The sequence below is a fragment of the Rhyacophila brunnea genome, unplaced genomic scaffold (assembly GCF_057557595.1).
Source record: "Rhyacophila brunnea isolate RB1 unplaced genomic scaffold, BYU_Rbru_1.0 scaffold_17, whole genome shotgun sequence".
NCBI lineage: Eukaryota > Metazoa > Arthropoda > Insecta > Trichoptera > Rhyacophilidae > Rhyacophila > Rhyacophila brunnea.
In genome coordinates, this window is record NW_028232827.1 from 37,448,206 (window position 1) to 37,461,063 (window position 12,858).

The 12,858-nt window shown below is 31.6% G+C and overlaps 1 protein-coding gene across 1 annotated transcript in view; it reads left to right on the forward strand.

Annotated features, from left to right (window-relative positions):
- LOC147074021 (G protein-coupled receptor Mth2-like) overlaps positions 1-12,858 on the forward strand; it is a 209,399-nt gene that overhangs the window by 181,434 nt on the left and 15,107 nt on the right. The gene's annotated exons all lie outside the window — the stretch shown is intronic.

A 12,858-nucleotide genomic window follows, 5' to 3' on the forward strand; every position in this document is an offset into this window, starting at 1 on the left:
GATAATTTAAAAATACACCTGACAACATTCAAAACTCGCGAATGAATGGCAAAAATATTTGGATGAATTTAAAATTAGATAAGTATGTACCTATCTGTAATTCGAAAATCTGCACAAGTCATTGCTGGTCATTAATGACGTAACCTCCAAAGACAACGGAAGTAAACTAGACATCGCGAACCCGACAAAAAATACAGTCCTGTTAAACCTTGTATGTTAATTAATACCTACATTTTTTTCCAAGCAGTGAGCTGTTTTTTTAATGGAGAGATATTTCCGTTATTACTAAGCTTAGATAGTTATTTCTCGATATACCTAATGATTCTATTCGATTGCCGCCCTTCGAGTAACTGCCGCCCCCAAGCGACGCTCAATCTGCCTACCCCCACGGGACGTCACTGATTAGATATACAGTACAAAACTACTATAATATAACATAGTATTATAGATATGTCTTACAACTAAATAATTACAAGATAAAAAGAACTTTTTATATCCAACGTTTTTAAATTTTCTGTTGAATCATATAAACTTGACTTGACTAGCTTAAACGATCAAAAAAAAATTGTACTTGATAGAAATACTGAATAATGAAACGTCATTCTATATTGATTTCTATAGTAACGCACGTATATATTATTAATAATTTAGTTGCTAGGACCCCCTAGCAAACAATAATGGTATCGAAATAACTTTTCATACAAAACAGAATTAACTAAAAATTAATTTAATTCTACTTAAAGATGGCTAATAAAATGCATTGGCATCGTGTTTTGATATATTCTAAAAGTTTCGAATGTCTAGCTAGTCGGTAAGTTAGTTAAAAATCGATTGCAAGATTTGTACCGGACAAATAAGAATACGACCTAAGAAAAACGTTGCAACGTTGTAAAATAGGTACGAAATTATGTAACCGCTTAGACATCATAATATTACAATAATTATTCTATAATCGTCAACATGTTATTTTTAAAGCAAATCTGCTTACAAAATTTTCTGAAAATTAGTTGCAGTCAGTTAGAAAAATTATAAATTGGTCCAACTTATAAAAATGTTATATGTCATTAATATAAAAATGTTCGTATAACAAAAATGTATTAAAGTAAAATTTATATCTAACATTGACAACGGAAACATGCTAAAGTGACACATTGTTTAATAATATTATTATATTAAATATTATTATAAATTTATTAAATATATTATTATTATTATGAGGTAGTGAGCAAGCGTGTGAATGTAAACATAGATAAGGCAAGTATTTAATATTATGTGTATTTCATTTATTTTATAGGTAAAGAAAAAATATATATCCTTATCAATCCATGAATAACGGTTTTATTCAAATAAAAGTAGACCGGGCGCATTCTGAGCATGTGGCTCTTTAAATTAATTTAATAATTATTTTTATTTACATTTTATCTAAAATTATAATGGATTTAAGTTTGCTGTTTTAAAAAAAAAATCGGTTAGGTACATATTCAAACACGCGCGTTAACATGATCTTACTCCATACTTTATTTATCGTTTGTCAATTTATGGCTACGGCCGTATGTTGTAGCTTAGCCACTGGTAAATGCCAATAGAAATGGCGTATTTAAAAAAAAATACTACGAGTACCTTATTCTTATGTCAATTTTTATTATAAAGCAAACATTATTCATGGAATGTTTATCACGTTTGAATTGTCAAAGACATAGCTTATAATCAGTATCTTTAAATGTGTAAATCTTGCCCATTTTTTGAATAATAAAATGCCTAATTCTTGTCAAATTTGGGATCACAGAGATTATCAATATAATTTTGTATTGTAAATATTTCACTATAATAATGTGGACATAAATTTTACTAATGGTTTTATAAATGCTTTTAAAAATTAATAAATATAAAAAATCTTAACACCACTTCACATGGACGTACTGAAATATGACTATATTCTAAAACATTAGAGCGAGAGGTTTAAAAGAATACTATTTTATGTAATAAAAATACTTCATGCAGTCATCAAATGTTTAAAATAAATATAAAGGATAATAAGGCATCAAAATTATGTAAACAGATTATCTACAACGTTTAAGGAATGTCCAGGATCATGCTTTGAAAATAGCATAAAAGCTCCATTTTTTAAGTACGCTGAGCATGTGGGCCGTTAATAGGTAGGTGATAAAGTTTTTACCTACTTTATTGTATTAATTTGTTATATAAGTTAGAGTTAAATGTATTCGTTGTCAGTGTATATTTGCCTTTTGATGACTGTATATCGTGCCTGGTGATGCCGAAGGGCGAAAAACTCGGGTCGCAAAAACGAATAATACAAATGAAATAGTACAAAACTTAAATCAATTATAATTCAAATTCAAATCCCATCAAGTACCTTCGGTCGATAGTACCTATTAATTTATTTGACATACAAAGATTTTGGAATGTAAAATTCTTATTATGTTATTATTAAAAATACATCATTTTAAAAAACTAAAACATACATAAAAATAATAAGTAGGTAATCATAGAAAAAAGTTGGCTCGGTAGGATTCGAACATTTATATCTTTCACTTTCCGGGGAGTGCTATTATCTTCAAATCTTTTACTTTCGGCTGTATGGATATTATCCGTGGCTCTATCCGACTGATTTTCTCTTAGGGATGCTTACATACTGTAGCTTAAAATTTAGAAGGGATCTTTATTTAGCTACATATTTTTTCAGACTTATACGCAGCGTAAATGTGAACTCTGCCATTCTTGGTGGTGTTGGCTTGTGTGTCTCTGATAATTACCTTAGGAATCGAGGACATCCGTTGTTTGTTCTCCCACGCTGCAGAACTAACCTGCCATTAGTAATGCCAATTGGGAGGGCAGTAACCATGTTTAATGAAATCGCTTCGGATATTGATATATTCCACTTACGTGAGGGTGAATTTAGGTGGACGTTGTTTCATAAGTTTTTAAGATAGGGTCTATCAAAGTTCACTCTGTGTGCTTCCATCTACTTTTATTTTGTTACTTATTTTATTTATTTTCTTATTTTAATATTCTCTTTATTTTTATTTTTAAAAATTGTTAACACTTATTTTATGTCATGTCGTGAACGCTTTGAATTTATAATTTGTTGTGTTCATTATATGTTAAATAAATAAATTTGATTTGATTTGATTTGAAAGTCCTGAAAGCTTTTTAATTAACCAAAGTATATAATTATTAATATTACTAACACGAAAGATATTATCATTAGAAACAGTGCGTTAAGGCGCAGGTCTTTCGTCCGGGGTTCGGGATTCAATGCCCGGTGAGGTCACAATAGGATTGGTTCACTTTTATTATCAAATACTGCTTTACTACACACTGTCATTATTAGGCATCATGGGGTTTTCAAGTGTTAAAATATATAAAAAGTCGGATCTGAAATTTTGTAATTTTCGCATTATTACGTAAAAGTTATTTAAACACTTTAAATATTTATACCACAATCACAGTTTTTTTTGTTTGTTTGAAAAATTTCGAGATACTCAAGTTAAAAATGACGGATCTACCGAGAGTGTCCGAATAACAATGTCGGTTCTTACCAACCGACATTGTTGGCTGGGCGTGGGTGAGCAAGATGCGTCGGATCTGACAGTTGCTGCTATGTTCACCGGACAGACGGATGTTTTTATAAACGTTTAGAAAAGTTTCTATAACCCGTATTTTTTATCATAATGGCAAGCAATAGGTCACAAAGGATATTTGATGAAACATCTTTGAAAAATAGCATTTTGCAGATCTGACTTTTTTAATATGGACCGACGATATTATATACCTACATATTATATTTTTTAAAAATTAAAAAAAAATGTAATTCGAATGATTAATAGACGGGTTGGTAGCTTAATGGTTTAGAACACTAACCCGAACAATAAAAGATGTGATTTCAAACCTTACTTGATACAATTTTTTCTAGAATTTTTACGGGTACCTACCAACGTTGCCAATTTAGCGTTTTTATTACCAAATTTAGTATTTTTCGATAGGCATCTAGCTTGCAAAAACCTATCTAGCTTGTTTCGTTTTTAATAGCTTTTTTTCATGCCTCCAACTGCGCTAGATATTAAGTTTATTTATTTTCATATACACCAAAATTCTGACTATCAAATACCTACATAATGCAGGTCGGTACCTATTTTAGTAGCGTGGGAAATAAAACAACATAATTTAACAAGTTGAAACAATATGTGCATTCGTGTCCTTATAGTGAAATAGTACACGTCATATAATTTAATGTGTGCTTTGGTATGTGACATCGGTTTGACGAATATCAAACGCCATTGACATAATACAGACACCTGTTGTCAATTTTGAAATATATGTTAAAATGTGTGTTTTTTACGCGTATAGATATTTTTGTCGATCCGCGAAAGGAAAGGTATTATTCTTTAATCTGAGGTATTGACCTCGTTCTTGGTAGATTAAGTAAATTTACTTGAAATTTTATTTTTACAAAATCTAGCGTTTTTTTCTGGCAAATAGTTTATTTTCTTACCCCGTCTGGCATGTTTTTGTCAACGACAGTTGACAACACTGTTACCTATCTATGTTTTTGCGGTTATTCAAAAATATTTATTTTCAATAATAATAACACTGTTAATTCTTGATAATTTTATATAAAAAAGGATAAGCCGAATTCTGCAACGTTTTCTTTTTAAAATCTTTTTCGCTTACTTTCCGTGTACGCACATACTTGCAATTTGTATTTACTAGTATTATAATATAACATATTCGCGAAAACGTAATTTGATTTTTACATGCAAAATGCGGCCCAATCATTGAGTAATGGGTATGGTGTAGGTATTTTAATTTTAATTATAATTTCTTAAGTTCAAGTTTCCACTGGCTCTTATTTCACAGATTAATACATAACTATTATATTATAAATATTAAAATCCAGTTAAAACCTCCATTCAATATTTAACCACTTCCTATTAAGGAATCCAATCCCGGGATCCCGAATCCCGGGATCCCGAGCTATTTTCGATACCTATGAATCCCGGGATTGATAAACATAATCCCGGGATTTCGGGATTGATTTTTTTATCAATTTTTATGGAAAATATAACAGAAAAAATACTTTTAATACAAAATAACTACATTAGAAGTTTGAATGAAGTTTGATGTGTAGGTTGCCGATTCATTTTATTTTTTCACATAGATTATTAAAAATGAGAAAGATTGGTAAAAAAACAATGCTTCGCACTTTTAACAAAGTAATTCCACCATGATATCATACGTTTTACGGCAGTTTCATATTTGGCTGACTAATTAGATTTATGAAGCGGAAAGGCCATAAGTACGCCATGATTATTTGCTTTACTATTTTAAATCTCGCTGATCTATTCATTATGTCTTTACTATCAGAAATAGCAATCTCATATTAAATTCACATTATTATTTATATTACAATATTATTTACTCCATTAAACTTGTGTATTTCCAAGATTTAACGTATACAATATTAACAATAAATGTCTTAAATAGTATAAGTTATACTAGATTTATTTTTGACTGATTTTATCAATGTTATTTGTAAATATAAAAATTTTATATTAACAATGGAAAAAAATCCCAATCCCGGGACCAGTCCCGGGATCCCGGGATTGTCAAATTGTAATCCCGAAATCCCGGGATCAGAATTTTGGCTCGGGATTGGATTCCCTACTTCCTATGAACTTCACGATAAGTTGAACTGTGGTTATAAACATGTGGGCAAAAAAACTTCAACTATTAAGATTTTTGCACTCGACTGTAATTATAATGCCGGAATTAGACTGTAAAATTTCTTTGACAAATTACAAAAATATACATAATTTTAAAACATATCATGAATATACCTACACACTAGAAAAAATCATGAAAAAAAAGATTTTTTCTAGTGTGTATATATTATATGCATGAGATGTTTTCAAATTATATATATTCAGTATATCATCATCATCATCAGCCTGAATCTATCCATTGATGGATGAAGGCCTCTCCAAGCTAATTCCACTTCTCTCGGTCCTGTGCTACGGGCGGCAGGTTATATGAAAGTAGTGTGAAGCATGCAAGTATGGTGAAAAAGTATGGTGAGGCCGGATGGTAATCAATTTGCGGCAAAATTTCCACGTTAACATTATATTATATGGGAATGTTATAATGACCAAAGTCATCCGTGATGCCCTGTATTTTTTTTATCGCGTCGCTATTTCTTGTAAGTTGTCGGCTATTAATTGTTGGCCTGCTTCATTCAGTTGTATGAGAAACCCGATTCTTTGCCCCTCTGTTTATATAATACCTCTATGGTCCTGTGCGTTGCGTTGCCACGTACTTCCGCAGAAGTTTATCATTCCATAGATCCAGTGGCCTCTAGGTGTACCTTGCGAACGTTTTGTACCTCTTGGATACCACTAGATGACTAAATTTGTCCAACGATTATCCTTTCTTCGAACTATATGTCCAGCCCATTTCCATTTGAGGTTTTTGGCAAACTCTATCACATCGCAAAATCAGTTCCCTTATCCACTCATTCAATTTTTTGTCTTTTCGCGTTATGCCCCGCATGCAACTCTCCACAGCACGTTGTGCTACTCTAAGTTTATGGATCTTTCTTTTACTTAGGGTCCATGTTTCACACGCATATGTGATTACGGGAAGCACTATATAGAATGTTACATTCTCAAATCTTGTGCCTTATTCGTTGAATAAAAGAAATGGTTTATTAAATTACAAAAAGTACAATAACATGACATTACCTTTTAATAAAAATAAAAAGTATTGCTATATGATATTTTCAAAAATTTAGTAGATTGACAAAAATGTATACTTATAAAAAATCAACGATTTTACTTGATGAAAAATAGATTAGCAGCCTTCAAAGTGTGATTGTTATTAGAGATGGTAAAACTGGTCGATTTGGAAGACTAAGTATACTTACTACCAGTATAAAAAATACTTAGTATAGAAACTTATTCCAAAATACTTACTAGTATTTATAGAGCGTTTGGCGTGCGTATGCGATAAAATTTTCATACTCAACTGAAACTAAAACCAACTCCATACTAGTACTTATTTGAAATACGTATTGGCTCAGGGAGCTCAGACTGTGTAGCGGCTTCAATAGAATCGCTAAAAATATGTTGAGCTCCGCTTGTCGAAAAGTCCCATTTCTTATAAAATTTTAAACCATTTTAAATTTATGAGTTATTTTTTTGTTAGGTTACAATATTCTTGTTAACAAAAATGAATAACAGTGATTTTTTTAAATTTTAAACATTTTAAGCCTAAGCCTGTGCATCATCTCACAACTGTGCTGCGACACAAAGAATTATGACCTATTATTCATACATTCGAACGCAATATACTAATAAATTAAAATATACCTATATTCGAGTGCTATCTCGTTCGCGCGCATTTAATGTCAATAGTGTTGAAAGTCTACCAACTGGCGAGTGCACAGAACAGCGAGTCGCGATGATATCATCACAAGTTTTTTGGAATAAGTTTATTGGATCACACATACTGAGTATGGGTAGTTTCATCCTTGAGTAGACAAACTGGTGACAGTATTCCCAACTCACCTCCAATTGTTATAATCTCGCAAGTATCTTCTAAAATATCACGTAAAGGTGACCTTTAATTTAATATTAAATATCAGTAGATCCATTAAAATTATGGTAAACATGGCGACACTGACACTGTATCACTGTTTTGACAAATCATTTCAAAATGGAATACGGCAAGAAATTAACCAACAAAATTATTAAACGTAGAACATGTAAAATACGTAATGCTGCTATAGTATATTATAAAAATCGCCACCTGAAATATAAATAAATCTTCCTGAAAACATACATACTAACACAGAACAGATAATAAATAAAATTTAAATAGGCCATACCGCAATACATTGAAAGTGTCATACAAAAATGAAACACATATTAATATAATAATATACGAGCAATAATGTGTGTTGGAACCTTTAAATACACCAATATTGAATGAGCGTCTGTGCATAAACCGAGAGCGATTGTCAGAATGCAGGACAAGCTTAAAATTACATATTCTTGACATGTGTTCAGTTTCCATTAATTCTGTGCTCCCTGCAGACAAACCAACATATTACAGTACATTCGCTATCAATTTTTAAACTTTTATAAAATATTTTACGCAGTGTGTTTTCAGAAAAACGTATGTACAATTTAATAATATATTTTACTCATAACTTTGATTTTAAATACATAATCAATACGCATGACAGTAAAAATCTTTTTTTTTTTTTTGACTTTAAAAATAAACTTCCAAATTTAAAAATTATATAAGTAGGTATAAGGTATAAGTACAGGAGGACCTCGACTTTCACACATAATTGGTTCCTGAAAAGGTGTGCGAATGTTGAATGTTCGAAAGTAGAGGGAAGTAAAAAAAAAAAAATTGTGTGTATTTTGAAATATGTATTTATCAAGTAAATATAAGATGTTTAAGAGACATGTTTAAGTGGGGTTTGCGGATGTTTCCCTTAAAAAGTTATCAAGAGTTAACTGTTTGCCACTCTTCTTTTTCTTATTTTAAATGGTAAATTATTAACTTTACAATATTGCTTAACTGCTGGCACGAAATGTAAAGTGAACCAATCTTTTAATATTAACGCAGTAAACCCAGTTTTTTTTTAATCTTTATTTGATTACTGGAAGCAATTCTTTATCCTTCCCTTTCAATGCTCTGGGATTTTCTGGTTGATAAATTAACATTGGCATCAATTTTAAATCACCAGCCAAGTCTCCACCAAGAAGCAATGTCAATCGGTTTATAGAAGGTTTATGCCAAGGGGCAACTGATTCTTCCTTAGATAAGAATGTACGACTAGGCATTTTTTTCCAAAATAAACCTGTGTCATCTACATTAAATATTTGACTAGAAGAATATTCTACATCTTCAATAATTTTGGATAATGAGGAAATAAATTCTCCGCAAAAATCAGTCGATTCTCCAGTGAATTTAATATAAACCAATCGTTACTTACTTGAAAAATCGTGTTAGAATCTTCTTTTAATCTAGCCTTCCAATCTTTGTGCAAACTAAGAGCCTTCGCTTGAATAATTGAAATATTCAGAGGGACATCTTTTTGATGTTGGTCGTCGATCCATGATGACAAATATTTTTCCATTTCATCCATAACTATGCCGTGTCTTTTGGAAACAACCTTTAAAGATATATTTCCACAATTTTGAACGTATTCTTTAATTTTATTTTTATTTTTCAAAATTGAACATATCGTAGTAGACCTGTTTGTATCATACGAACGTCCGATTGAAGAAAAAGATTCACCGCAATCAGAACGTCGTGTGAAGTTTATAAGTCCTTGATTTCTCTTTGTTCGTATCAACACTGCAGTCTGTTTCTCACTCTTGTTTATAAATCTTTAGGGTGAAATATTTCAAATGAATAAAATTAGCAAAACGCACAACATAACACGCCCGCACGCGCTCCTGCGCAAGACAAAACCTATCCTAGCTAGCTCACAAGCAAAGTGACGAGTGCGAGCAGGATGCAAGTGACGCAAGAAATGCACTTGATTGTGAGCGAGCGAGAAGGGGATATCTTAACCCCACGGCCAACGCGACGTTTAAAAAAAACGATTTTTTTTGAAATGTGCGAAATAGCGAATTGTGCGAAAGTCGAACGTTCGTAAGTCGAGGTCCGCCTGTATGCACGTTTTTTAGTAAATCGATTTGTATTAGGTAGTATGGTCTGTTACCGAAAGTTGAGGCTACCAGAATACTCATACAGACGCATTGTTTGTCATTGCATTTGTCAGGTTCAAATGTGACTATCACTAAAAATTATCGTCTTCCGATACTACCATCTAAAGTCATTTCTTGCAATCTCATACAATAATTCATTAACAGTATCATATTATTTGTCTACTACACATACAAATGGTGGAAGCAACAGATTAAGATTTTTCAACAGATAACAGTGAATACAACACAAAAAACATATCAAATAAACATTTTATAATAATTATAATATACTAGCTAAAGTACCTGGCTTCGCACAGGGTCGCTTTGTGGTTATATTTATCTTAGATATTTAAAAAATAACAAGGCGTTATTATTTTTTTAATATTAAAATATCTGTGTGATACAATATGGCAATATGAAAATAATTCTAATAGGAGTAAAGGTCAAACAAAAGACACTAAATTAAAATCGAATCCAAAATATGCAAACGTTATTAATGTTATTAATATGTAGTAAAAAAAATCAAAATTGGATGGAACAAACAAACAACAAACTTTGTATTTTATATAATACTAATTTAGAAACCTTCGCAGGTGTGCCCACAACAACTGACAAAAGATTCATCGCAATCGGATGAATGGTATAGGAACGCATACTAATAGAAGAAGATGATGATTTTCTAATTCAGAAATCTTTGTGGGCATGCGCACGACAACTTACCACAGTTTCATTGCAATCGGATGAATGGTATAGGAACGCATACGAATAGAAGAAAAAGAAGATGGTTGTACTAATTCAAAAACCTTCGTGGGCGTGCACACAACAACTGGTCAAAATTTCATTGCAATCGGATGAATGGTGTAAGAACGCATACAAATAGAAGAAGATAGAATAGAAGAAAAAGAAGAAGAAAATGGTTGTATCAATTCAGAAATCTTCACGGGTTTTGGCACAATTAATGTGTAACGGGTGTTGACGAAAGTTTTGTGGCAATCGGATGAATGGTATAGGAACCATACGAATAAAAGAAAATAGAATGAAGAAGAAGAAGAAGATGATAATTTTTCTAATTCAGAAACCTTTGCAGGTGTGCATACAACCACTTACCAAAATTTCATCGCAATCGGATGAATGGTATAGGAACGCATACGGGACAGACAGGCAGACATTCATTTTTATATATAAGATAAATAGCCTATACTCTTCGCGAAAGTGCAAGCAATAAGTTCACAAAGTTTTATTGCAATCGGATGAACGGTATGGCAGCGCATAAAATACGAACAAACAAACAAACAAATATTGATTTTTATATATTAGATTAACTTAATTAGTTAAAAAAAATATAACTTTAACACTAATTATTATCTCAGAATTGAACAATGTGGGTTATAATCCACACATATCAAGTATAAGCATATTTTACATAAGTAGTTTTTTTCTAGATTTATCTTTTCAATGTTTTTAGATTTTAAATAAAAAATTTGCATAAAATGTATGAAAATTGAAGTTTTCAAATTCCAAACAGCACTACAGATCTTTTGTAGTCTAATACCGGCCTAAGGCGTGACAGTGGCGTGCGCAGGATTTCCGGACAGCAGTGAAATAAAAAATACCAAAAAAAGCGTCAGGAAGGGCATCCAGATGATGACGTCAGCGCACTGAGAATAAATAAATATTAAAAATTCTCATATTGATTTTAAATTTAATCTAAACTGCTGTATGAACGTGTCAATTTTATTTTAAAGTCATCGGCCATCCTATCCTACGTCTTAAAACCACAAACAGAGGTTACATGTAAATTTTACGTAAAACATATCACCGTAGCACAGTTTGCCGTGAGCTTTCTATCGGAAAGAGATGACCGTATACTTTACGGTCTCCAATTTTATTAGATTCAATATGAACATTAATTCAATTTTCATGGCTGATTTTGACAAAATTCATGAATTCAAGAATGAAAACCTAACCCAACCTAATCTAACCTAACAAATAATCCAGTATATCGTCAATTTTCAAATTTTGTTTGCTGCTGGCTTTCTGTAAAGTGTAAACCGACAAGAACCGTGTTTTATATATACATGAATTTTACGTCAATACTATACGACCCAAAGAGGTTGGACGGTCTTTAATATACGGCCATTTATTTCCAATGCAACATTTCACGGTGAACTGCATACATACAAGTTTCCGGACACGAAAAAAAAACAAGTAGTGGGTGCCGTTTATTGCCAGATATTTTAAAATGGTCGCCAATCTACAAAATTGATCTTATTTATTTTATATAAACTATTTTTTTTATTTATTAATAAAATTACAATATTTAAGTAGGTAACATTCATTATTGAGTATACCTACATCAAAATCACAAATATGGTCAGCAAACGAAATTTGCAATGGCGGGTTTAGAGACATAGAGAACCGAGGCATTGACTGATTTTGAGTCCCTCCTACATTAAATAATAAAATAAAAACCATAAATTCTAACAATCGATTATCCATTGAAAATAATTATGTGCCTCTTCCCAATGCAATAATTATTTAGGATAACATTTATAACACATAAAAAACATGTGTAACAAAAAGAACACCCACGTTCCACACGCCACTGCTAGCGGATAATTTTTAAACCGTTAACTTTTGCGGTTATATTATATTATACTGAGTTAAGTTAATGACGTAAATACGCATTTGAATTTACAAGATGTAACTGTGATAAGAAGCAGCGCGAAATCAAACTCACCAGCGTCATAAAACAGAGAGCCCTTTTCTGGACGAATTCTTCAAAAAAACAATAATAACTTACTGTATTTTGGCAAATAGTTATTTCTTTGCACAGATTTTTTAAACTATATTAATCATTTTATTTTTTAAATTATGAACTTTAAGTTGTCTGATTTAAATGATTAATTTACATAAAAAAGCGGGCGCATTTAAACCCATTTTTGGCGACCAATAATATACCTACTATATGCCCCCCACATCCTGAAGCGGGCACGCAGGCTAGGATCTTTGAAGCGCCCCCTACCTATCGCTAAAGAAAAAGGCAGCGTGACGCTCTACAGTAGCGTTTTCCAAATGGTCTACGCGGTAAAATTAATGTGTACCTATATTT